This window comes from Passer domesticus, chromosome 6, assembly GCF_036417665.1.
Source record: "Passer domesticus isolate bPasDom1 chromosome 6, bPasDom1.hap1, whole genome shotgun sequence".
Taxonomy (NCBI): Eukaryota; Metazoa; Chordata; class Aves; order Passeriformes; family Passeridae; genus Passer; species Passer domesticus.
In genome coordinates, this window is record NC_087479.1 from 14986441 (window position 1) to 15009468 (window position 23028).

Sequence of the window (23028 nt, forward strand, 5' to 3'; positions counted from 1 at the left end):
TCCCTGTGGAGGGGAGCACAGAGGCCACAGAAAATGGGGAATGCACTTGAGCAGGACTGATGTTTGCCTTTGGGCCGAGCACATGGCACAAAAGCAGACTGGAGTTACCTTTCTGTCCCCTCCTTATCATACTGGCCCTCTCTTGTGAGCCCGGCGTGTTTAATCCCAAGGATCGATCCCAAAATATTTAGCTCATTTTGTACATATTACCTTCAAGTAATCATACACCACTGAGTCATACATCATGGGATTAACAATCCTACACATGGTATAAACAGAACCTAAATAAAATCCCAGAAAAAGGATATTGCCTTTTAAATAAGTCCTGACAGCTGTGGAAAATATTATGCCCCAATACAACCCTCCCATACGAGATACATTAATATGAAGAGAACCCCAAACTGTTCCTCTGGATATTTTGTAAGGTTTTATTTTATTGTGGATTGGACATATTGAAGTAAGACTATAATCTTATTGTGCTCTGACCTGTGCTTTTACTGCACTGTATAAACAGCAGTTACTACGTTAGATGGAGCAATGTTTACAGAAAGAAGAAATAAAAACAAACGGATTTATTGTGTTGCAGAAATTTGAAACAGGGCTGAAAGGCTGACCATGTGTTTTGTGCTTGTAAGACCTTTTCCTGATGGAAACAGACAGCTTAAACATGACAGAAGCCCAGCGAGGTCCTGTGCTATCAAGAATAAAATGCAATATCCGCACAGCACCGGCTCTTTCCAGCCAGCCTCGCCTGCAATCAAAGCCCTTGATATGGCTCTTGCTGTTGTCTGTTTGCATACAGCAGGTTTGGGATCTCATTTCTTTAATAGATTTTGAAATTGTTTTTAAGTGCTAGTGAAAAGTGCCAGATTGACAGCTCTGGAGTCTGGAGCCTCTTTTTAACCACAGAAAGAGTACAGCATGGGAAATGGCAAAACAAACTTCCTTCCCCAGCCCGAGCCACAGCCCCATCAGTGCCAGAGAGGAGGGAAGCACAGTGTGCTTCCCTTCTCCACAGGCTTCTGCAACATCTTAAGGCACTCAGGGCTAGCAGCCACCAGCCTTCATGAGCTGCAGGTTGAGAAATCACCTGAGGCACCCAAAAAACCAGTCCACATACACAAACCACTGGGGAATGCGAGTCCGTGTTGTGGCAAAGCTGTTCTGTCCTCCTCTCTTTCAAAAGCTCACTTTTTCTCAAGACAAAGATCATTAGAAAAAGTGGACTTTTTCACATCATGATTTGGCTTCTTTTTTTTGTTGACATTTTTGCTGACAAGTGTATCAAGATCAATGCCAACATGATCATTTAGATTTTTCATTTTTCCAAATTCTGTGTTTCTAGCAGAAAAGAATGCCAGTAAACATGTCAGCGATATCCTTGATAAGAAGATTGATAAAAAACACCATATGTAAAATCTTCAGCTATAAAATACAGAAATTAAACACTGGCCTGCTTTCATCCCTACAAAGTGGAAACAATTTTAAAATTTTTTAGGATTTTTCTGTTTCACATTTCAACCAGTCTTGTGATCTTCCAAGTTAAGTCTCCACAGACTGCTGAAAAAGGAAAAAAAAAAGTTTCCTAGGATGAAATCCTGGCCCCATTGAAGTAATCTGCAAAGCTCTAGTTGAATTCAACCCAGCTAGAATTTCACCCCTTATTTGTACATTGAGCAAATCTGATCTGGACTTGGTAACACATAATAAACATGGGACCCTAGGATGCCATTTTCAGTCACTTTTAAGGGGAAGGCTGTGCTTTAATTTATTTTGTCAAGTGTTTCCACTTAGGTTTTTCCTATTAATGCTTCTGTTACCCGCTGCACAGTAAGGTTATACCTCATATAAGTTCTTCTCCCTTAATAGTTGTGGTACTTTTGCAAATGTTACTCTCTTTAATATGTGATTTCAGAATAATGAATGCTTGTCAAACTGATTTCTTGCTGTCTTCAAAGAGCTGGATGTGTTAAGCAATTTGCACTAACAAACAGGCATGATGCAACTTAAAATGGCAGTCACCCCACAGAACAGGCTGAATTACCCAGGGCTCCTTCCCAAGAACCAGAGGTCAGCTATTTGGCCATTAAAAGGATGCTTCAGAATTTGTGATACTCCAGTTGAATTCTGTCTCTTTCAGGCCCCCGTAGCAAAATGTCTCTGTATACATGAAAAAATGAATTTCTGAAAATAACTGTACATCAGAAAAAAACCTGAAAAATGCCATGAGCCACCAAGTGTGACAAAAAAGGAGACACACGCAAGAGAGGAAATCATAGGCCAGGTGCTGTTCTTGGTAACTTCAAGAATAGTTCATAAGATCAGATAAACCAGGAATGTAAAGGGATTATTAAGAAAAAAAATTATAAAGCTTCCTAATTTTTTTTTTTTTGCTTTCCTCAGTGAACTGCAAAAATCTTTCCCTTACAAAGAAGTTTTTGAAAAGCTAAACACTAGATGTTCTGAGAAAAGCTCATTGACAAATACCACTTTTTGGGTGGAAAATTTTACCAAGTAATAGATAAAAAGTTGTTTGAAAAATAGTTTTTCTAAAGCTAAAGCCATTCAGATTTTCATGTCTAATCTCTTGTTCAGTCCAGGGATTAGACATTAATTAGTCCATGGCTGACCCTGCCATGCTCCAGCTCCATTCACCCTCCCAGCAGTGCAAGGCTCCAATCTCTCACTTTTCAGGCTGTGAGTTGTCAGCCCCTCAGCTTATGGTAGTTTTACTTATGGAAATGATGTCACTATATCACATTAAATGTTGAAATGAGAAGATGTTATGAAATTATCACATTGACATAGAATCCCAGGTTTTGGAGGAAATAAAAGATTTTTCTAGTATATCTATATAAGTATTTTAAATGGCTGTTCAAAATTGCCTCAGAAAGCTTTAGGGAGATGTTTAAATCATTGAATGCAGGTGATGGTAGGAAAATAAACATTAATTACATAGCCTTGTGAATTAAATGTATTTTAGACACATGGGAAACAGGGCTAGGAAGAAATTCGAAAAGTTAGTTATTCTAATTTTCTCTGCTGAGGTGGTATCAACTTCATGTGTCATGTGGAGTCTAATCTGCATTTTCCTGTGCAGATGAAGCGATCAGAAGTGTGTGACCTATGCACATGGTCATCTGTGCTTGCTTTCAGACAGCAGAGATCAAGCCTTGCTGTGATACAGACAGGATCAGGTGATTCAGCTTGATGATGAAAAAGCTTCCTCAGCCCAGAACTGAGAGTATTTTGCAACACCATTTCTTGCAAGTCTGTTGCAGGATTACAACTGAGAAATGTTCAGAAATGTATGAGCTGATAAGGTCTTCAAAACCTGCTTTATAGCAAAAATTGAAAGCAATGCAACCTATTTATTTTGTCAGACAGAAACTGGGCATGGTTGCAGATGAAAGTGGAATAACTCCAACAGCTCACTGCTGCTCAGTGGATAGCTTGGGTGCCTGCTCTCTCCTCTGGGGGCCACCAGCACACCCAGAATCCATTATGGGGAGAAAATTTTGGGTATCAAATAGGTCTTGATTTTATCAGTGGAAAGGGAATACGAATCAGTGTCTGCAAAGGGAAACTTTAGAATGCAGTGAGGTTTTCCTCACAAAAAGAGGCCAGCTACCTCTGACTGCTGGAACAACTTCTCCAAAGCTGTAGTGGATTACCCAAACTGGAGATCTCTGTTAACATTTTCCAGCTTAGCCAAAGGGTTTTTGTTTGGCTCAGGAATTGCTTCTTCGTCTTTGTTGTTTTATGGCCTTTGTTATATCAAAAGTCAGACTAGATAATCATAACAGCCCCTTTCAGCCACCAGAACTTTGGATCTATTATACAATTTTAGGAAATCCCAGCCCTGGCTCCCATGAGTTACATGTGGTCCTGGTGAAAGTCAGTGGAGAATATTGCCTGTTGAAGAATGTGCACTCCATGTACAAATAGGTACTGTGCACAAACAGGAAGATAAGTGAGCAATTGTGTGAGTATGTGAATGAAACAAGATGATGCACTACAGAGAGAACGATAAAATGAATCTCTGTGTAAAACCAGCCATCTAATGGAAAAAGCAAGAACAGATGGTGAAATAACTCCTAAACAAGCTGTTGCTTTAGACTCTGGCCATCCACAAACAAGTTGTGAGAATTTCTGATCCATGGTCCAGTGATTAAAGAGATGAAATTCAAAGGAAAAAGTGGGGGAACAAAAGAGGGAGAAAAAGAATGCATAAAACCCCAGCCCAGTTTAAGTTTCATAGTGAAATATCAAAGCAGTATTGAAACATAGGAATACCGAATGCCAATACTTTATTTTTATGTTTTGCATTTACTGAATCAGTTTCAATTGTATGAAGCTCTCTGCCCTTAAGCCCTATGATATAAATTTTATTGGATTTAAAGGAAACAGATTGGGAATCTGGGACAGAAATATATACATATTTTACCAGTGCAGATTTTATGGTTTTGCCAGAGGAAGCTTCAAAACCATTTGATGTGCTGCTTATTTAGTACTACTAACATATTCAGGAATTGAGGATGGGAAGAAAGAGAGAGGTAGGGGAAGGCAGAGAGATCTGTGCAAAGAACAAGTAATATTCTTCCCCTGGAACCAATAAAGTGATCAGAGGCTGCAAGTGTGCCTGGGGACATGTGAGTGAGAGGCTGAGGGAGGTGGAGGTGGTGGAGAGAGGGAGTTCTAGCTGCCTGCAAGGCCAAGTAATGTTTCCATCGTTTTTTTCCTGTGTCAGTCTGAGTGTTAATGCTCTAACCTCATCACTGGACACTCAGCTGAGGTGAAGATGGCCATTAACACCTAGTTGCCAAAAGCCTGCTGGTAGAAGGGCAGCAAAATGCCCCTTTGTGGGTGTTGCCCCAGAGGTTTTATCCTTCATGCTCAGGAGTTACTGTCTAGCACCTTCCCTGCAACCAGCGCCTTCCAAACCCCTGGGGACACAGTGGAGTTAAGGATGTTTCCAAAGCTTGAGTTGTTTATTCCTGCCTCACACCTGGTTGCCAAGAGGGAGGAGAAGTAGAACAACACTGCATCTCTGGCTCAAACTTTGCTCTCCACTGGATATTGCAGGAGACCCTTGCACTTTGCTCAGGCAGGGGACTTGTATGGAAATTGGCCTTCAAGCCACTCTGGAGCAAGTCCAGGAGAAGTCTTGGGCACTAAAAGGGGACTGGTCCCTCTTTTGCCTCCTAAATATTTCCAGGGTCTCTGAAGTAGAGGAGCCTGAAGCACCTCTCCAGTTTTCAGGAAAAATGTGAGCATTAAATTGAAGTCTGCTACCATTTGCAGCACTGACAGTGATCTGATTCTCAGTTAACAGTCTTTGTCACCATGGTGGGGAGTGTGTGCGTGTCATACATTCACATTTTCCAAAGATTGTCAGTCTGTCACCTCCACTTCTACCTCCTGCCAAGGCCTTCCAGCTGGGATGATGGCTGTACCACTGGAAAACTTAGGCTGCAGCTTCCTCAACTTTAAAAAAGAGTAAAATCCTAATGCCTACAGAAATCTGCTTTACTGAGAGGATGAGCAGGTCATTGGTCATAATTCCTCATTCTGTCTACTTCAGCTGTGTGTTCCTTGAGTTGTCTGCCAGCAGAGCCAGCTGATGGTGCAGCTGATGCTATTCCCTAGAGCTGCTCCAGTCACAGGGGGAAATGGGGAGGTAGAATAGCCATTGGAAAATAAAGATTATGGAGTTGTGTTTGTGGAGTTACTCAAAAATATTCCAAAAGCTGTGCCCAAAGAGGTAGGACCAGGCAGTTAAATTCGCTGACATCAGTGGGCAGTCACACAGCTCTGAAATGTAAGGCTCATATCTTAAGTGCCTTAAATTCATCAAAATTACTATTTCTGTAAACATATATACTGCAGAGTAATCTATTTGGGCATTGGTCATGGCAAGTGTTTACTAATGTCTGTTTATGCTGCCATCACTAGGTACTGTTTTAAGTCACTCTGGTCTCAGAGTTTACACTCACCCTTACACCAATGTGTCATCATTTACTTCTCACTAAATTTTATGTATGTAATGTCTTTAATAAGAGATAGTCCCAGCAAAGAATTTCTAGAAAAATATTTTTCTTAAAACAAGTCCTGAGCTCATTTCAGCTGTTTTTCTTCTGTGACTGTCGTAGACAGGAACTTTGCTAACAGTGATGTTTTTAAGAAAAAAGAGTGGTAAGCAGACACTAGAAAATATCAACAGAAAGTAAACTATAACTATGTAGAAGGGTTCATGTGCGTCCTGTGGCAATCCAAACAGAGGCAGTAAAGGCAATGTGTTTGAGAAATTTAATGGTGAATATTTTTAATAACTTACTAGGAATATTTTTTGACCTGTTTTTCTTTTGCAAGAAAAAAAATTAGATTTTTAAAAATTCTTTGTCCTTCTGAAGAAGCCTGTATTAGCCAAGAAATGTTTCTCTGGGCTTCTTTCTGGGGTTTCTTTCCGCATTTAACAACGAAACTGCATGAAGTGTTCAAAAATCAGAAGGAATCATCATGAGATTCTGTTTAGAATCTGAAAATCCAAGACCAAGAGTTCCAATAATATATCTGAATAAACATATTAAGTTTAAAAAAAAAATTGTTAGTTATCTAATTTGAGAACTAAATATATTTTGTGGAATGATCTGGAACAAAAATAAAAGGGTAACTTCTGCTATTATTAGTGGGATTTCTCAAAATCACACTGAACATACCCCACAAGTATCATGATAATGTGAAGCCAGAATAATATATTAATGTTTTCCAGTGGTAAAAAGCTTTATTTTCTTATTCATTGGGCTATAATATCTGGGGTCTGAAAATAAGGTTATTCTTACCCAGTTTGGAAAATGTCATCCTCTGGTAGAGGAGGGCTAACCATAATGCAAGTAATACTGGACAGAAAAAACAATCATCCATGTGCCAGCTGAAAGAAAACAACTGCCACATTAAAAAAAAATCTTTACTGTTGAATTACAGTGTGTACTAAAGCTTACACACTCTGAAACAGACTTTCTTGTCCATAATCCCAATTAATAAAATGGTTGAAGGGTTTGAATATTTTCTAGCTGATGGCTCTGACAAGTTAAGGCTAAATATACATTGCAGCAACCACTGTTGCATATACGTTTCATGCACAAATGGAGAAAATAACATGTTGACTGTAATTTCATAAGACCAGAGGGATCAGTCTCAGATTCATATCTTAAGATAAAATGGTGCAATTACCATTGCAGTCCATCTTTCTGGAATATCTTCAATCACAGAAAAGTCAACCATAATTGTGGATTTTGGTGGAATATAGATGTAGCAAAAATGTCTCAGACCACTGTGATTACATCATCTGCATCTTGAAGATACCGTGCATTCACTCCCAAGCCCAGCAGAGCCACAGCTCGCTCTGTGCACTGTGAAGACCAGTGACACTGTACAGATGAAGAGAAAACAAACAAAACCAGTCAGGGCTTATAGGGATTAGTGTGTCAACATATGCAGATTTTCCAGCATGCTCAGGGAATGCCTGTGGGGCTCAGGGGTCTTGACCGTGGTCCCACCCAGGAAGCTTTGCCCATGGTGGGTGGTGGAGGAACCTGGGCTGATGCAATTGCCCATCAGTGGTCCCTCTGATGAGACCATCAGGCCAGAGCAGACTGTCTTTTCCCATGGTCAGTGACCTCTCTTTTTGTCTTCTTATCCTTGGGAGTGAAGCAAATGAAAACAGACCTAGTAAATGAATCCTCGTGTTAGTAGGGCAGGGCTAAGGCTCTCTTCCCCTCGTTCCCACTCCTGCAATGTGGATGAACCTCACTGGGATGCTCCTGTCCTGGAAGAACCTCCTGCCGGAAACTTCTGCCTGCTTCGAGGCACAGACAGGACCTGCTGTCTTCAGGACTATCAGGTTCATGATGGATGGGAGGGAAATGAAAGGCAAGGAGATGGTTGGGAGGAGAGGACAAGAAGGATCCCCTAACACATTACCATCTGAAGTTTTTGGTTTCTTTTCCATCCCTCAAGGTGCTGTGTATACATTATGTATCCTGCTTCTCAGCCATAATAGACCAATGTGACATGCCACATATGGTGCCACGGACACCTTTTATTTAATCCAGCTTGGAAAAAAATGCAGTGCCACAGGCATCTCACAGACTTATGCAAGTTGTAATAATCACAATTTTAATTTTTCCCACAACTTTGAGGCTTAATAGCTTTAAAATCTTACAAGTTGTAAAAACAATTAAAGCAATAATTTTAAAAATAAGCAGAATGGGACCTTCAAAAGAATGTGAACCTTTAACACTTCACGGTTAAATAAGGGCCTTGTAACACAGTCACTTGAAGGCCAGCCCTGAGAAAACGCAGAAGCATCCTGTGAATTTGTTGATGCTAGTTCAGACAGACTGTTTATTTTCATGATTTCATGGAGGAATTTTAATTTAATGAGTGTTTTATACACTAATGTAAAGCATAGTTTCAACCCTGTAATTATAGTGTCAAAATATTTCTGCTTAAACAGCAGCAGCTGACTACAGAAATGTGATTTACATCTGAATTGTATCAGGGGGACACTGCTAAAAATAATCAGCATGTGCCTTTTAATTGAATAAAAAAATTAACAAAGAATATCAATGTATTTCTCAGCCTAAGTCTTTCTGCCTTTCATATAAATGCTTTTCTTATTTGCTTATTGCTTTTTCAGGGCTGGGATTTCCAGAAAAAGTGTAGGCACAGAATGGCTGTGTGTCATTTTGCCCACCCGTTCCTCCCTACTGCACACACAGCGATGGGAAATTGCATGAGCAAATTGTCAGTTCCTGTCATTGAGAGCCTACATTTTTTGAAAATCTCACCATTAATCTTTCAGCTCAGTTTTAAAATAACCAACTGCCATCATGAAACAGGTTTCTCATGCTGCTTAAGGCTGTCAGCAGGTTTTGACCAGTTCAAGCCACATTTTGCTCTTGGAATGGGGTTAGAAACCTTTTTGTAGTTGCTGCTGCTGGAGAATTCATCTTTTGAGGTAATGCTAAGGGCAGCTTCAGATGGGAGAAATCTTGGTTGTGTGCTCCCAATCTGTTTGCACCACTGCTCCACCAGAGATGGGAACGCAGCCCTGAGCAGTGTCCTGGTCTTTGTCTAGCCCTTATCCACACAGCAGGATTATTGTCTGTTTGTCTTACAGTACCTTCTAGAGGCCCCGGGTGAAATGGCACGCCACTGTGCTGGGTGTTTCCTTCACTTCCCAGGGGTGGACAGTCTCTTCCCCAGAGGAGCTACAACCTACAGGCCAAGGCACACACAGGAAGGGCCTTTATCCTTATTGTGGAAAAACAGGACCGATGTTGAGTCTACATCTACATCTGCTGTGGGTGGAAGGGCATGGGATCCTTCAGAACAAATGCCGCTGCCATGTGCTGGCTCCCTGGTGGGGAAGGCCAGCAAAGCCCTTCTGAAATGCTGTGTGCTCACACTGTGAGAAAGGGAGGAGCAGCAAGGAGGGCTCCAGGGGCTGTGTCTGCGCTCAGGTCAGCAAATGCAGACCTGGGAGCACATCATAGCAGACCTGCCCTCCAGTCTAGAAAACTTCCAGAAGTATGTGACTTGCAAATTCAACCAGGAAATCTATGATGAGGCAACAGGTATTTTCCCAAGATGCTTTGTTTCATTCATGCAGGAGAATTTGGAAGAGAAGCTGATGATGTTAACTCGCATACACACGCAGGCCTGTGGTTGTCTTGTCTTTGACAGTTGCAATGGCCGGCCTCTTCTGTGCTGCCTGAGCCTTTGTGGGTTTAGGTTAAGCAAATCTGTCCTGCTTCTTGTGCTCAGAAAGGATTTGGGATAGTCAGCTAGGCTGCAGGAAGCCCTCAGTCTTTTCTCTCAGCCTTCAGCTTTAGGTGATCTCTTTGGCCATTGCAGTGCTCACACCAGCACTTTCTCTGGCAGCCAGGTCAGCCTCAGCAGAGCACCCCAGCAGCCACACAGCCCGTGTCAGCAGCCCAGGGCTTAACAACCAGCAGCACACTGCATGCCCCGTGAGCTACTCACATCTCCATGGCACCAACTGCGTTTCAAACACTGTCAAAATCAGCCTTGTGCTCTTTGGTTGCTATTTTCTAGCCTAAGAAGGTATGATTAGGGCCTTGTAGAACCAGTATGTGATCCCAAATGCATCTGCAAGTTAGAGGGAAGCTTCTATTATGTTTCTATTAAATTGTATAAACACTGCATACGTGCATTACATACTGCATATGGACATTGAGGTATGTGCTCCCACACACATGTCTAGATGTATAAATATTGTGCTTTCCTTATGTGATGAAGTATGAATTTGGAGTCCTCCAGAATCAAGGCTTGATCCTGATCCTCATCAATGTGCTAGCTTTAGTTCATTTTTTTTCTGAAGCACCAGATGCTCTCCAATGCCAGCAACGTGATGTGAAATATTTTTCACAGGGTAAGATCCTAAAGTTCTGCTATGGGCTTTCCTGACACTAGGATCAATGTATGGATGAATCTGCTGTTTGTATAAATTTCAATGTCTCTGTGGGAACTGCAAGTACTCTTTTTATTTTATACTAAGATTCCACTAAATTGTCCTTTGGATTTATTTCAAAGAGGAAAAGGAGGGAAAAGGCAGTAAAGATTGCTCTTCTTATGCTTTAGTTGTTTTTTTAACTCAATTATATTTTGACAATTCTGTATGAAACTTTGGAGTATGTCTTTGTTTAAGCAGTATATCTTCCATAGGAATAGTCAGTTAAATGTATATGGCTAGTTTCAGGCATAACAAGCTTTGACAAGGGCATTTAGCGGTTGTAATTCAAATCTAATTCAGAACATCTTAGCGCTGGACCTGTCAAGCACTTGAAATGCACTGTAGCTGCAAAACCAAAGGATATGGTCCCAGTCGTGCTCTGTGTGGCATCAAGCTGATGTGTCAACAAGAGCAGTTACAATTACAGGTTCTTTCAAGCATACTAAACTAATTTACAGTACTCTGAAAATGTGGGAAAAGGCCTTGCTAGCATAAAGGTGCGTGGAACTTTTAGACTGCAGAGGCAAAGCAAGTGGCACAGCCATTTCATTCAGGAGTTTAAATTTTATGTAGTTTCAGTACCACCTTTGGGGGGTTACATTTGTAACTAGATATTCTGTAGATAATAATAGATTTGCCTTGCAGCCATCAAATACCCTTGTCAAATCCCATTAGAATCACACTGCGCATTTATTTGAAACCTCAGTCTAAAATTCATGCATCTGCTAAGTGAGGATGGGGCCCTATTTGCACTGGCACTGACTGGTCCTTTCTGTTTGTCTTCCTTGTTTACCTGATAAACACCATTTCCACAGGCTGCAAAATGCTTAGGCTTCTGCTTACAGGGATTAGAAAACTTAGTGCAAAGGGAGAGGTTTTCCCAGAAGCAGATCTGATCCAAGGATGTCCCACAAAAAACAAGACAGAATTACAGTAACCAACATGTAATTTTAACATCACGATATAAAAAGACTTGATTTTAAAGTGCACCAGTGATTTAAAGCAGCTGCACATATTTAGAGGGCATTGCTTTAATGTGCACACAAAGGCTAATGGAAGCTTTTACAAATGAAAAAAAAATCAGGTTTTATGATTTATCTACTTTTTATGCACAACATTATAGGCCTTCCCTCCAGGGACTCATAAATGTGATTTTTACTTCCCAAATTACAAAGCTAGTCAATTATTGGGGAATGAGTCATTCATTCAAAAGTGTCTGTAACGGGATGTGTTAACCATCAGGAAATTTTACACCAATTGGAATTATAAACACCAGGGTAAGAAAATCTCTTGGCCAACCAGCTATGTCTATTTGTGAAGCCGTGAGCAAGGACTGCAGTATAGCTTATGCTGGAGAAATTCTGAGAAGCTGACTTGGAGGGGAGAAAGGACTGGTGAATTTTTTTCCCTCTTTTCCTTTTGATTGTATAAAATGTGTTTATTTTATTTTGAAATAATGTAGTTAGCAAGTCTGCAGCAACTTGCAGTCAAGGCTCCTAAAGCACCTTATAAACCTCAGTCGATTAAGCTTGCAGCCATGTACAGGGTAAGGAACTATTAGCTGCATTTTATGGAATGAGAAGCTGAGGGCAGGAGGTGCTGCTGGTGGGAGACACGCAGGAATTTCCTTTGGTGACCAAAACCGCTCCTTCCCTACCACAACTCCATCAAGGCCAACAGGAACCAAAGGAGCTGGTTTTAATTTGCATCTGCTTCCCTCTGTATCTGGCTCTTTGCCCCCAAAGACTTGCACTGACCCATCCAGAAGTCATCCCTGGGGTTAACAGCAAGCCCCAAGCATGGATGTGACTGATGACTCCTGCCTAAACTGATTATCACAGAATCATAGAATATGACAAGTTGGAAGGGACATGTCAGGATCATCAAGTCCAACTCCTGGCCCTGGACAGGACACCCCAAGAATCCCACCATGTGCCTGAGAGCATTACCCAAATGCTTCCCCAACTCAGTGTTGCCAAAGGCTGTATTGTTAAAACATAAAATTCTCCTTTTGGCTACTGTAAACTTCTGCTGCATCCTAGGCCAAAATTAGGAAACCACTGGGGATCTTTGTTAGTCACTAGGTCTCCAAAGAGAGCAGCAATTGGGGAGAAAAGAGGAGAAGCACCTCTGAATAGATAGGTATGTTTCTGCTCATATTTCCTCTGCTCCTGCTGGATGCAGAGCAAATCTATTAATTCCATCCTCATCAGTACTGCATCTCTTTTCTGGGGAAGACATTCAACTTTTGTTCTTGAAAAAAGTTAATACATGCACTTGCAAATAGGTGAATTAAAAGTGAAGAGTGGAAAATTAAATATAGTGTATTTATAATGCTACTATTTTAAAGTATTATTAGAACCTAAATCATTATTTGTCTTTTTTTTTTCCCCTAAAGTAATTTGAAAGTTGTAAATAACTTCAGTGGTGGAAATATTTGCCCTGGTTCAGCACAGTTGCCCTGCTTTTGTGGCATTCTGGATTTTGCAAAACAAATTCCAAAAATATATTTTAGTACAAGGCAGATTAATAGTTCTTACATATAGTCAGATGATAGAACTATAGTTCTTACATATAGTCAGATGATAGAACTATAGTTCTTACATATAGTCAGATGAAATTCAAATTTCATCTCCTCATACACACTCGAACCCGGTGGGGCCACTGTTTCCACATGCAGAATACCCAAATGCTAATGTAAGGACAGAAGTAGGATCATGGAAATCTCAGTAAGGAGTCATCCCGTAGCAACATCCTGATGAAGTCATACTGCTTTGGGCGTAAGCCACAAAAAGGGTAATTCAGAGTTGATGAAATGCCCCCCAGGGCCTTGACTAAATAGTGTCAAGGATGGGGAGAGCTTTAGGTACAGGAGCCACTGCCACAGAGCTCATGGGCGGGCAGAGGCTGAACAGCCAGGGCTGTCTTCGGACCCAGTGCTGGAAGGCGTGCAGCAAGGGCAGAGCTGCCTGCCACCTCATCAGCTGGGGACAAGGTAGATCTCAACTCTTACTCCCACTCCCACCACCTTCATAAGGTTCATCTTCTGGGGCTTTGCACAATGCCCTTTTTCCTTTCTTTGTACTTAAGTCTCGGCCATCGGAGCACAGAACCCAGTACTTTGCACCAGGAATTTCCTCGCTGGGTCATTTCTGCTGGCTGGTTTGCAAAACTGTGAACACGGCTGGCACAGTGAGCTCTGTTTTCTTTTCCCTGAAAATGTAAGAAAAACAAAACAGCACCTCATGAATCCTCAAAAAACTGGGTGTTCAGAATCTGTGTTCAGATTGGAATTACATGATGTAGGCCCACCAAAATAACAGAGGAATGGATGCTATTCTAAGATACCTGTAAAGCCAAAGTGTGCTTCTAAATAATCAAGTAACTCCATATCCTGTTTACAAGTAATTCCATTATTCGAGCAAAGCCTGAATCCTACAAAGACTTAAGAATGGCATTGCCATTAAGTGAGTGAGCAGATACATTTTCTTCAGAAAATTAAATATAAATGTAGGTGTTCATAGCACTAATTCATAATTAAGCCAGTTATGGATTGCTGAATCAGGCCCTGAATAGTTTGGCAGTGCAGGATGAAAGCTCCCCATCTGTAAATTACTTTCTGTGAAACACTTTAACCAAATTCCAGGCAAGTCGGAAGATTGAAAAAGAAGGTGGGAAATTTCAGAGAAAAATAGATTTCCCGAGTCTTAGCTAATACTTCGAGACCTTATGTGCTGCATAAAGCTGATAGGCCAGTTGCTGAATTTTTAAGTATTTTTCTGTTATATATTTTTGCAGAGAAATCTAGAAATGTCAAGTAGCTTGATTTCAGGTATTATTTACAGTGCAAATCAAGAATTCATTTTTTTTCACCAAACTCATATGCCAGGAATCTGACACAGGATCTGAACCACAACGATTGAAAATTAAGGAAAGTAAAGGCTATTCTCTTTGTCATCACACTTCCACTTATAGTGATATGCTCTTTTGTTATTAAGCAGGCCCAATCAAAACAAAAGGGATACTGTTTCTTTTATGAGTAATGCACTAACCCACCAGCAGAAAAAAAAAAATCACATAAAATGTATGGGTTCGGACAGCATAAGATTTATTACGATGGCTACAAAAATTATTCCTTCTTAACAGCACTTAAATTGTCTAATTATTCACAGCTGTTTTCAATTTGTTTCAGGTTCTTAATTAGGGGGTAGAGTCCTCTGCCCAACGCCTGTACCAGCACTGTCAAAAAAGGCTAAGAATGGTTTCACGCTAAACCAGCCCGGCCCTGAGGTTGATTAGTGGAAACCACTGCAAGGTAATTTGTTATTCATACTTTTCCATCTCCCTCCTGCTGGGCTGAGATAAAGAGATACACAATTTCCTTCTTGTTTGTATCGTTATTTTAGTGCATCACGGCAATCAAGGCAAGTCTGGATGGAAAGGGGAAAAAAAAAAAAAAAAAAGTAGTGTTTGCTGTTCTTTTGGAGAAGCATTCCCGGACAAGCAGGTATGTTTGGGACCCAGCACCTGATAATCTTAATTGACCTCTGGATTTGAGGTTGGGTGATCTTTGTTTAAATTTAGCATAACAGCAGGAGTCTGTGTGCCCGAGGGGAGCAAACAGAAGTGCAACCTGCAGGTAGGAGTCACCCCCGGGGGTTTACGCTTCCATCAAAGACAACTTTCCTGAAAGATGCTACAGCAGGGTACTGCTGGTCCCTGCCGATTTTAGGGAGCTACAGTTTATTGCTGGGAAGAACACGCCAGTTCTATTTATATGTGTTGGACACTAAAAGTAGACGATTATGTCATGCTTAGAAAGATCAGAAAAAATGTTCTTGTCAGGTTGCCTCAGATCTGTCCTAGACATTTTCTTTCCTTTGAATGCTTCAACCATTACAGTTTTGAGAAGTCAAAAGCCTGTGAAACTCCATGTTTTCCCTCTGTGAGGCTGCTGCGTGTTTTGCATCAGCAGCAAATCTGTAGGTGCAAGTTCCTGCCTTTGCATGCAGGAATCTGTGCTTGGGTTGGATGGATGGCTGGGCACATACAGTAAAGGGAGCTCGAGCCTGTTCCAAAGGAAGTCTTACTGGTTTAAATGGGAGTAATAAATCTTTCAGGTCACCAGCTGCACTTAGCTGGCCTCATTAAAATTCAGATCCTTAGTATCTGTGGGCAAGTGTATGAAAAGGGGTTATGGGGTGAATTGGTCAACAGATTTTAGGTTTGTTTGTGCTCCCTGTGGACTCCCCTACTGAAAAAGTCCTGAAGAGTTTAATAGGCAAAAAGAACCTATGTTATTTTTTTAAAGTATCCTATAGGATTTAATAGGGAATTATATCCTGGCTATGGACATTTTTTTATGGTTCAGATAACTGTAGGAAAGACTGATTTGTACATTAATGCATTTTTCTAGTGTGTCTCAATTATAGAAACATCTGCACTAAGTGAACTTGAAACCTCTTTGATTCCCTGTGCAAATTCTCACTATTCAAAAGTCCTCATGTTTTCCTATTTCTTGCCTTTAGCTTAATAGTTTCAGAGTGGGTTGCAATAGTATGGAACTGTGTAGCTTACAAAGGAAAGTTGCATTTTTAAATGTAATTGCTTAAAACCTTCAAATCCTGTATTCAAAAAACATAGCTAGCTCAGCACTGATTTATCTTCTGGATATTATCAGCAGCATCTGTTATCTCTAGTAGAGACAAAGACTTTCAGCCTGAACAACAGTACTTGCTCCATACAGTCCTTTACTGGGCTGGGGAGCTTATTGAATACATTCTAACAGTCATGGCTGTTTAATGGAAGGATAGAGTTTTGTCTGTTTTCAGCCTGGAAAAGAGTGATTTTTTTATTTTTTAAATTTTTTTTTAAATTACTCTCTGCTGCTATTTGCACTATTGGAAAATTACTGTGAGCTTTTAAGGTAGGCTGTTTCACAAGGTGTGGGACAGCAGAGAATTTTTTTCAGCTAATTGGAAAATGAAATACTACTATCTTAAAACACATTGTTAAGTTTGTTAAGTCCTTTTCCAGGTTCATATAACAAGTTTATAGCAAGCTGTTCTTATTCTGGATGTGTTGGGCAGCACAGGAAAACTTCTGCAGGTCCATGCCGTGGTGACTGGTTTTGATTCACCACTCGCTGCCTGGTACCCCCAAAGCACAGCTGATACCAGCTCCAGGCTAGCAGCAGTGTGCCCACTTGGTGTGAGGACATGAGGCATGTTGTGTTTGTCTGTGAATGGAGCTCAGGGGCAGTGTCTGCTTTCCAGGCACCTTTCCACACTCAAAATGCTTTCACTGGCGTTTTCCTTGTGGAGTTGTGGATCCTTCATCTTCCAGCTGGAAGTGAGCTACAAGTGAGGGGTCTTTGCTGTTGTCTCATTTGGTGAAAAAGCAGTCCACTTCCGGGAAAGTTTTATGTCCAAAAAAAAACCCCAAAAACCAAAAAAAGCTGACAAATTATCACAGAAACTAAGACACTGAAATCAATTACTGTTATTACAACAATCAAGAAGGTCACCAGTCACTGGTGGGTCCTAGGGATATCCTCTTAGGAAAATGTGAGGAAGACTTCCATTTTGATGAAGAATCCAGGGACAGACTAAAGAGGTTGCCCAGAATCATCAAGGAGTCTGTGGTATTCAGAACTGAAGTTCATATCTCATGTAAAACTTTTCTGTATTTCTTCAGCTCTCTGAAATAGCTCTGCTCAAGCTTTCCCACCACCCACATCACATGCTGGCACAGCTTTCTTACAGAGGCACTCACATCTGCTGAGTCAGTGTGTGTTAGCCATCACAGGTTAGAGAATATCTGCTGATATAAACACTTATTGTCTGTGAATAAAAGGGCTAATTGCCACTGAAATCAGTTGAAGGTCCATCATTAATATCACTGACCTGGAGTAAAGATTTGCTCAGATTTGTTCAGGTTGTATTGTGACCTTGCTGTTGTCTACCCTCTGTCCAAGCTTGGCATTTCTCTTGATTGGAGAAATGGCACTGACAGCTTTGATATCTGAGAATGTTCAGTCTGTTTTTCCACTTTTGTGATGGCAACCTGAAATCTGTCCAGTAAACTCAAAGCATTCTGGAGAGAGTTCAGTAAAATTTGGACCAATATAATTTTATGCTTGTATGAATCATCCTGGTGTTTTGTTAAGTCTTAGTTTACATTTTAGTCATTTACTGGGACACCAATAAAAAAGAAATAACCCTAAAGAAAAAACAGCTGGTGACTCAAAATCAAATCCTGCTAATATTTCTCTTCCAATAAAATTGGTATCACTGATATGAAGGCAAATTCTTCACATTATATATTATATGATATGCTATAATATATAATACAATATATACACACACATAAACCCCTAATGCTTTAAGAGCTAGGATTTAGAAAATATATAGGTAAGCAAAATTACATTCAGTGCTGGGCACCCTACTACCAAAAATATCTAGAAAAACTGGAAGGACTTCAAAGAAGTAATGTTCAAGTGACTGGGAATCTGGGGGAATTGGATTTTGAGGAAAGTTTTAAAACACCTAAAACCTGTATCTAGAAATTAATGAGACAGTGACTCAGAGCTCTGACTTGCATCATAACTGGCGCTATTTTTGGCTGGCATGTGAAGGCAAATTGAAGACAGAGCTGGTTTACATTAGGCTGTAAAATTATAAGGTTTTGATAGAGCTTCACAGGCAGCTGAGTCATCTCTTCAGCCGGACTGGAAGCCTTGAAATGTGGGGCTGGAAGTGGCACTGGAGAGCCAAAATGGCAGGGCACTGCCCAAGAAGCCTTCTGCACCTTGAGAAGTCCCTCAGCACCTCCCAGGCACAGAGCTGGCACCAGCATCAGGAAGCTGCACCCACCACCTCGCCAGCCAGAACTTTGCTTTTCAGGGGTACCAGTGTCTGCAGGGCTGGAAGATCAAGGGCTACTGTGCCTTGAAGCTGACAAGGTCTAAGTCCCACTTTATAGATGCTTTTCCTCAGATGTGGCAGTGGTGTTACCCTGGAGGCTGTAGCAGGAAAATCCATGTATCCTGCAAATGACTAAGATGTGGGAGGAGTGGATTCACCTGCTCAGGGACACAGAGAGGATTCCCAACAGAGGTGGGCCTCTAGCCCAGATCCTGAAGTCCTTTGGTGTGTAACCAAAGCACAAAACCTCCCTTTATTTGTAGCACAGCCAGCTTAGAGGAAATACTGGAGATATATATACACATGAAATCAGAAAAATAGGAATTTCATAAAGAAAATTTATTAGTGGTAAGGTATTACATTTTGTGGGGACTATTTGTTCTTTTCCCTGTTACTAAATTTTAATTTTTAAACAGACACTTTTTGCAAGAGCACATTTATAAGCTTTTCCTCTGGCCCATTTGAAAGGTTCTTGTGGGACACAAAGGGTATGGTTCCTGTTACATGTGATTTTTTTATATTTAGATGCAGCAAAATCATGTTACAGGAAATCACACTGCCCACTATGTTTATCTTTGTCCTCTCAGACAGGTTGGCTGACTTAACACGCCTTTTTCACTCTAGATTTACTTCCTTTCAGGTATTATCTAAAAGAATTAGGGTATAGTTCCATAATGAAATATTACCCTTTATTTTAATCAGTCACAAAATGAAGTCTGTTCTTGCAAGAACATTAAAAAATTACTTAGAAGTCAAGATACTGCTATTGCCATTTTAGGTGTGAGAAGATCCATTTCTTAGCTGGAAATTTATTAAAAAGGAACTCTGACTTGCATATTCAGGCACATGAGACACAGCACATCAGATGTTGATCAGTGTGAAGGACTGACTGATAAACTCTTCAGAAACTAAGGACTCTGTGTGTGAATTCTTACTCAATCAGATCACTTCTGTTTCCTCCATATTTGGAACTTCCTTTTTTTATTTTGTTTAGAAAAAAAACATACTTATCCCACTTAAAACCATTTCCTTTTTCCTCTTTGCAAAGTGAAAAAGCAGAGATGTGAATTAATGAACACAAAAGAGCTATACTGCTGCTGCAACAGCTTATTGTTGAAAATCTTGAATCCTAATTAAGGGAAAGAAGAGAATTTGACCTTTGGAAAGTGATACTCTTGTAATATTTTATGTACATGATTATTTGGAGAATGACAGCCACTTTTGTGTTTGAATTTATAAGTGAAAGGTAAAATGTTATTAATGTAAGTGAGACATGCTTCAAGCAAAGAATAAAGCAATGAATCACGTTAAGTGGGTTTTTGAAGCATGTGGGAAGGATGTGCTCCTGCTCCTGGATGGTTAGTTTCTTGCAAACAGGCTGTTGGGGTGAAACCATATCTGTGGTTTGTTGTTTCATGGAAGAGCAAGATAAACTGGGGAGACTACAACAATAATGAAAAAACAGAAATCCATGAGACAGGTTCTGTGAGCACTTCCTCAGGGAGAGGAAAGGCAGGAGGGATGGATTGCTAATGACTGGAAGTCGAATGTTTGATGGCATTACCAGGCAATGTAAATACAGGCTGATGGCCCCATCCTGAAGCTCCTCTTTGAGGTGCTGGGTGAGAGGCCTCAGAACTGACCACAGCCAGCAGCAGCAGCCTAGAGAGGATAAGACCTGAAGTTACAGAGAATGCCGAGCAGGATTTCAGTCCCTGGCAGCGCTTGTGGTGGGAAAGTGAGATCTGGTCTCCAGAACACACAAAATCCAGGAACTCATTGCCCCATTAATGTTTCTATCTATAGTGGACTGAATTTCATAGTCTTTGTGCTAATTTCTGCTTTAAAAGTTCCCATTCTTAGAGCTATTTAGGGAGACATTCAGGTCCCTAAATACAGGTGGCTTCCAGACACCACTCCATGAGGACACGAGTCTCTTGCAGGAGCCTTCTGTTGTTGCTGCTGGTCCTGTGCTGGTGTCCCAGGCACCCTCAGGGTTCCAGGATGGCACTCAGCACCTACAGCTGGGCTCCAGGACTGCTCCCATAGTTCCAACAGGAATTTCTGGCTGTAAAAGGTTGGTTTCAACTTATTTCAGTATTTTTCTCTCTAATGTCCCCATTGCATTTGTGCCGGTGAAATATTCCTGGCTTAGTCTTCTGGAGACTGGAGTTCTCCCTGGATAAGAATTAATTTGGATGTAGCAATTTTTCCCACAAGTATAGTGATGTTAGACATTGCAAGTCTGTGAAGAGAAGAGTACCTATGGTTACTGTTGTCAGAAAAAGCAAAAGTGCCAATGTGCATTGGAACAGAAAGGGAGCAGCTCTGGCACCAGAACAATTTTATATAAAAGTCTTCTTTATGGGTCTTGAGGCCAATTCAGCTATTGTTTGTGTGCACGTGCCTGGTGCTCTTCCCGTGGACATTAGAGCACATTCCGTCTTGCCATTTTCCCTTCAGCTGCACAGCTCCTTCTTCATGTATGGCAGCTTTAAAACAACACAAAAAGTACTCTTTAACCCTGCTGACCTTTAAGCACATGACCTGTGAAAACATCGTCTTCTTTCTATCTACCATACTCTGTATATTCAAGCACACATTTGACATTTATGTTTTCCTGAGGCAGTAAATTTTCCTTCTGCTGACATAGAAGTAAATGCTTTAATCAGAATAAATCTGACTCTTTAAATCAGCTAGCTACCCCTATAGCAAATTAATTACTAAAAATGGCTGTGCTTAAGGAGTCTGGATGTTTCCAGTATTTATTAAGAGCAAGACTTTATTTTTTCTACAGCTTCTCAAGAGATTTGATCTCTGCACAAATGAATAATTTCAGTTCACTTCAATGGAACCAGTATGTGAGTTAAATACTATTAGTCTGAGTCCCAAAACTAATGTGAAAGCTACTGCTTTCCTTCCCAAGGGAAAACCAGGACTGGACAGGGATGAAGTGAGCTATCTTTAACTCACATTGTCTACAAAGGGGGCATTTCTGGGAGCAGGTGCTGTTTGAGCCCTTGCAGAAGGGGCCCTGGGCTTTGTGGTGTGCCTGGGGCTGGAGGTGGGATCTCCCTGTGCTGAGCATGGGGCTTGAGGCATGGCTTGTTCCAGAGCATCTCTCTGCTGCCAGCCCCACACCAGCCTTGGCTCCAGGCAGTCACTGGGCTTGCCCAGCTCTGTCCTACTCCTAAGATTCTCTGCAGATACTCCCTGAGTCCAAACTGAAAACTATAAATACTTTCCTGCCGTTTTAAACAGGAAGCACATCCAGCCTTCATAACAACAATAACTGTCATAATTAAAGACACTCTTTAAAATTCATTTGGTTGTGAAAGGAAGCTATTTGAAGGAAATGACAATCCAAACCCTTTTTGTGAAAGGAGCCTTTAATGACTTTCAAAACCTGCTGGAACTGTCTAGGATAACTTAGAAATACAAATGTCAGAAGATTTATTGATCAAAGCAAACTCCTGTTCTTACTGCTTTTCATGTCTTTTACAGATTTATGTCAATTTTATTGAGACCCAAGCAAGCCATTAGTTCAGACTTTTTAATGAAAAACTATGTTTTTCAATTTTTACAGTTTTCACAATATCTTTTCCTTAACTATGACTGCTGCTGTTCAGAGAGTAATGTGTTTGGCCAAACCTCTTTCACAGATGAAAGCTATAATGGGAAATAAAAAGAAGAGCTTTCTCCACCCTGACAGACTCCCATTTAGCCCTTTCTTTCTGTCCTCAAACACTTTAAGAGGAAAACAAGATGTATTCAACCCCCCTTTGCCCTGGCCCTGCCTGAAACTTGGTGTCAGGCTTTTTCCCAAGACACTCTTGAACATCCAATTTACAGTGGAAATATTTTCCCCTCAAATCTCCTGCTCCCTTGGTTAAAATGATGACCTTTAGTGGCTGGGGGTGTGAGGACCTCTATCCATGATGCCCAGGAGCCCTGGAATGTGTGAGTGACCAATGTCAGAGCTGGCTGTGGGGTGTACAGAAGGGGCAGTTGTATCCCATTGCCACAACATCACACAAAAGCTGCAAGAGGCTTTCTCTTCTTTTCCCAAGTGTCATGCCTGTGAGAGGAAATGCCAACCAAACTTTTAGGGTATTTACTGGAAAGCTGCCACTTGTCATCTGGAAAAATACCAGTTTTTCTAGGCTGCTGCTTGTATGGTGCAAAGGTGGAAAGCTAGCATCGTGAGGCTTTTCTCTTTGCCAGATTTCATATGGGAGCAGTGCGGCGTGTCTGGACCCATGCCAAGGTGTCCTACACTTGCTTCTCATTAAGTCTGAAAGCTTTGGTCCAGCAGAAAAGCCCAGCACCACCAGGGGAGCAATGTGGGCAGTACCTCTGGAGGCCCACTTGCCTGCTGTAACTTGTGCTTATCTGTCACTGCTGAAGCCAGTGACAGGACTCATACTTCAAATGGACATCATTCAACTGAAAATGTTGGCCCTGGGGACTCCAGCTGTAGTGAAATCTGGCTAAGATGGTGTCTCTGGGGTAAAAGTGCCATTCTCTTTGAATTCACAGGGACCCTAAAAAATTCCTCAATCA

The 23028-nt window shown here is 41.1% G+C and overlaps 2 long non-coding RNA genes across 12 annotated transcripts in view; one reads left to right on the forward strand and one right to left on the reverse strand.

Moving 5' to 3' along the window:
• Positions 1-6295: 6295 nt before the first annotated feature.
• LOC135302689 (uncharacterized) lies at positions 6296-10027 on the reverse strand. Its single transcript, XR_010364261.1, has 3 exons — positions 9188-10027; positions 7234-7430; positions 6296-6538 (listed from the first exon to the last, which is right to left on the reverse strand). It is a non-coding gene; the product is annotated as an uncharacterized LOC135302689 (long non-coding RNA).
• The window catches only part of LOC135302688 (uncharacterized), a 75535-nt gene continuing 61597 nt past the window's right edge, over positions 9091-23028 (forward strand). For 3 of the 11 annotated variants that reach the window (XR_010364250.1, XR_010364253.1, XR_010364251.1), the window contains exons 1-3: positions 9092-9641; positions 14733-14855; positions 14947-15047. This is a non-coding gene — a long non-coding RNA (uncharacterized LOC135302688). Of the gene's footprint in view, positions 9642-9734; positions 10132-14732; positions 14856-14946; positions 15048-23028 lie in introns of those variants that run through there. The other 8 variants (XR_010364255.1, XR_010364254.1, XR_010364256.1 and 5 more) reach the window with 7 other exon arrangements.